The sequence below is a fragment of the Rutidosis leptorrhynchoides genome, chromosome 1 (genome assembly GCF_046630445.1).
Source record: "Rutidosis leptorrhynchoides isolate AG116_Rl617_1_P2 chromosome 1, CSIRO_AGI_Rlap_v1, whole genome shotgun sequence".
Classification (NCBI taxonomy): domain Eukaryota; kingdom Viridiplantae; phylum Streptophyta; class Magnoliopsida; order Asterales; family Asteraceae; genus Rutidosis; species Rutidosis leptorrhynchoides.
Window position 1 is genome coordinate 417115575 of NC_092333.1, and position 4822 is coordinate 417120396.

Below are 4822 nucleotides of genomic sequence, written 5' to 3' on the forward strand. Positions count from 1 at the left end.
TATTAGATTTTAAAAGTGGGACTATAACTCACTTTCACAGATATTTCCTTCCTCGGAAATAAGACTTGGCCACGGATCGATTCACGAACCTATACAAATATGTACATATATATCAAAGTATGATCAAAATATAATTACAACCATTTTTATTATGTTTTAAAGATTTGAGTGTATTAAGTCAGCTGTCCTCGTTAGTAACCTACAACTAGTTGTCTACAGTTAGATGTACAGAAATAAATCGATATATATTATCTTGAATCAATCCACGACCCAGTGTATACACGTCTCAGGCTAGATCACAACTTAAAGTATATATATTTTTGGAATCAACCTCAACCCTGTATAGCTAACTCCAACATTACTGCATATAGAGTGTCTATGGTTGTTCCAAATAATATATATACATGGGTCGATATGATATGTCAAAACATTTGCATACGTGTCTATGGTATCCCAAGATTACATAATATATTAGAATACATGTATAATACAATATAATTTAGCTAGGATATGATTTGTATAGATTTGTTAAACATTTCCCGTAGCTAAAAAGATCAAAAATATACAATCTTGTTTTACCCATAACTTCTTCATTTTAAATCCGTTTTGAGTGAATAAAATTGCTATAGTTTCATATTGAACTCTAATTTAAGAATCCAAACAAAAAAAGTATAGGTTTATAGTCAGAAATTTAAGTTACATATCAATTACTAAAGAGGTAGTCATTTCCGTCGAAAGAACGACATCTTGATGACCATTTTGAAAAACATACTTTCACTTTGAGTTTAACCAAGATTTTTGGATATAGTTTCATGTTCATATGAAAAATCATTTTCCCAGAAGAACAAATTTTAAATCAAAGTTTATCATAGTTTTTAATTATCTAAACCAAAACAGCCCCCGGTTTTACTACGACGGCGTATATCCGATTTTATGGTGTTCATAGTGTTTCCAGGTTTTAAATCATTAAGTTAACATATCATATAGATATAAAACATGTGTTTAGTTGATTTTAAAAGTCAAGTTAGAAGGATTAAATTTTGTTTGCGAACAAGTTTAGAATTAACTAAACTATGTTCTAGTGATTACAAGTTTAAACCTTCGAATAAGATAGCTTTATATGTATGAATCGAATGATGTTATGAACATAATTACTACCTCAAGTTTTCTGGATAAAACTACTGGAAATGAGAAAAATGGATCTAGCTTCAAAGGATCCTTGGATGGCTTGAAAGTTCTTGAAGCAGAATCATGACACGAAAACAGTTCAAGTAAGATTTTCACTCGAAATAAGATTGTTATAGTTGTAGAAATTGAATCAAAGTTTGAATATGAATATTACCTTGAATTAGAAAGATAACCTACTGTAAATAATAAAGGTTCCTTGATCTTAGATGATTACTTGGAATGGATTAGAAAGCTTGGAAGTAGACTTGCAAACTTGGAAGTATTCTTGATTTTTATGAAACTATACTTATGGAATTTATGAAGAACACTTAGAACTTGAAGATGGAACTTGAGAGAGATCAATTAGATGAAGAAAATTGAAGAATGAAAGTGTTTGTAGGTGTTTTTGGTCGTTGGTATATGGATTAGATATAAAGGATATGTAATTTTGTTTTCATGTAAATAAGTCATGAATGATTACTAATATTTTTGTAATTTTATGAGATATTTCATGCTAGTTGCGAAATGATGGTTCCCACATATTTTAGGTGACTCAAATAGGCTACTAAGAGCTGATCATTAGAGTATATATACCAATAGTACATACATCTAAAAGCTATGTATTGTACGAGTACGAATACGGGTGCATACGAGTAGAATTGTTGATGAAACTGAACGAGGATGTAATTGTAAGCATTTTTGTTGAGTAGAAGTACTTTGATATGTGTCTTGAAGTCTTTCAAAAGTGTAAGAATACATATCAAAACACAACATGTATATACATTATAATGGAGTCGTTAAGTCTTCGTTAGTCGTTACATGTAAGTGTTGTTTTGAAACCTTTAAGTTAACGATCTCAATTAATGTTGTTAACCCAATGTTTATTATATCAAATGAGATATTAAATTATTATGTTATCATGATATTATGATGTATGAATATCTCTTAATATGATATATACATTAAAATATCGTTACAACGATAATCGTTACATATAAGTCTCGTTTCGTAATTCTTGAGTTAGTAGTCTTGTTTTTACATATGTAGTTCATTGTTAACACACTTAATGATATATTTAAATATCATTTTATCATGTTAAATATAGTGTATCAATATCTTAATATGATACATATGTATTTAGTAGACGTTATCATAACGATAATCGTTATATATATATATCATTTCGAGTTTCTTAACTTAGTAATCTCATTTCTTATGTATATCACACATTGTTAATATACTTAGTGAGATACTTACTCATCATAATCTCATGTCAACCATATATATATACCACAACATAAAGTTTTTACAAATTTGTAACGTTCGTGAATCGCCGGTGAACTTGGGTGATCAATTGTCTATATGAAACTTATTTTATTTAATCAAGTCTTAACAAGTTTGATTGCTTAACATGTTGGAAAAATTTAGTCATGTAAATATCAATCTCAATTAATATATATAAACATGGAAAAGTTCGGGTCACTACAATACAGACGCGTCATAGTAATAGTCCTTCAATATCGCCCTCCAATTTTTCATTTTGCGCCCAAATGACAGGAGTATCCAAGAATCAACATTTGGTGGAATATCAAATTTTGACTACAAACTATAAAAAGAAAAAACATATCACATGAGAATAAAAAAACAAGGCTTATTATCACACATATTTTAAAAATTTGTTCCCTTAACTCCTTTGGCAGCTTCTGTTTTTTTATTTAACTTTATTCACAGTGTATAAACTGGACAATAATGGTAACTCCGCGATAAGTGACCAATAAAATGGGTGAGTTGACTATTGTTAGGACCAATTGGCTGTCCATGTTCATTAACAACAATAGGAAGTCGAACAGATGGCTTCTGTTTCCAAATTTTTTGCATAACTGTCGGTCCTCTAACTTTGTCGACTTGTTTAGCTAAAAAATATTTGCACTTGATTTACAACTGATATACTAAGCAAGATACAAGCAACAATGCAAATCAAATAAACAAACCAAATTAGAAAAACAAAAAGTAACCTGATTCATCTTGTTCATGTCTGGTTTGCTGCTCATCTCTCAAACTTGTATCATTCACATTTAATTCTTTACTCACATAATTGGCATGCATATAACTGTAAAAGAAAATGAAAGTTAGAATTACATTATTTAACATAATAAAAAGAATCAATCATCAAGCATTATAGATTAAATAAGCCTTCTTCAATTTGTCATCGTTGATGCTCTTCAAGATCTTCATGATAGCCATTGTCATTTATGTTATCCTCGTATTCATTGTTCGCTTCATCTTCGAGTTCCGTATCAATTTCCTCATCTCTAAGACTTCCAACTATAACTTCTTCATGTCTATCTCACTTGGGTCTGGGCTCAAAATTTTCGTCTGTATTTGCATCTTCAAGATCCTCTGCAGATGCAAAAAGTTATACAACAAAAGTATTCAACTGAATATAGAATTAATGATGACCGTTTTAATATGAACTCACCAAATCTGACCCTTGTTCCATCTTGAACTTTACCTCTTTTTTTTTTACCCTCGACCTCGTATCATTTGCTTGGCCCTTTTGCATCTGGGATTTTGAGTTTAATGCTTTGGAGACATTAGGACTAATAATAACTCGTTTATTTGTTAAAGTTGCATGTCTCATGGTATTGGGAGCAATGAACTATTTGGTTTTCTTTTGTTTAGTTGTTTGAATCGTAGTAGGTTCAACCTATTAAGAGGATCTAAGGCAAGTCTTTTTATTTCCTTCCATTGCCATAATCTAAAAAGAATGTAAAGAACAATACTCAGCAATTATATGAATGACATCTATTCATTTAACAAAGAACAATTAACGAAACAGAGTTATAAACAATTTTATATACGGAGTAGTTAGCAACAATATATGTTATAAACAATTATACATATAGAAACGTTAAGAAAATCAAATACAAAAACCCAATATGGTGAAAAAGAGAGATACCTGTGTACTTTGGTGAAAAAAGAGATACATGACTTCTTTGGTGAAAAAAGAGTTACAAAGTTGTTCAGAAACCTTTTAGCTAACCCCAATTTGATTTGGCGCGTTTGAATTTGAGAGGTGATCTTTCTACACTAGCATTTGATCCATCCACACCAATTTAATATGAACTTCCTATTTTACCCTTAAACTACTATTAGGTCAACATACTATTTTTAAAGGGTAAAATAGGTAATTAAATTGTTTTAGTGTGAATAGATCAAAACTAGCGTGGCAGAATCAACCCAAATTTTTTTAATTTACCATAATTTTTGAATAAAAAAATTTGGATCAACTTCAAAATTTGGCTCCGTAATCCGTGATATTGGCGGTACTATTTGAGTGGGTAAGTTTTGGTGAAAATTAATTGAGGATAACTTCTTACATATTTACGTACATATGAAATATTAAATAAATACTAGTAATATTTAACTAAAGAAAATATAAGTATAAGTTATAAGTTAAATATAAGTTAAACAAATAATATTACTTATACCAAATGTATTTGATACCATCAATACTTAAATATTAATTTATAAAATTTATAGAATAAATGTACACATGATTAATTTAATTAGTCATAATTTTTTTAATTATATATAATTTGCGTCTCGAATATCGGTAATATATAAAAGTTCATGTTGGTTAACCTAATTGAAC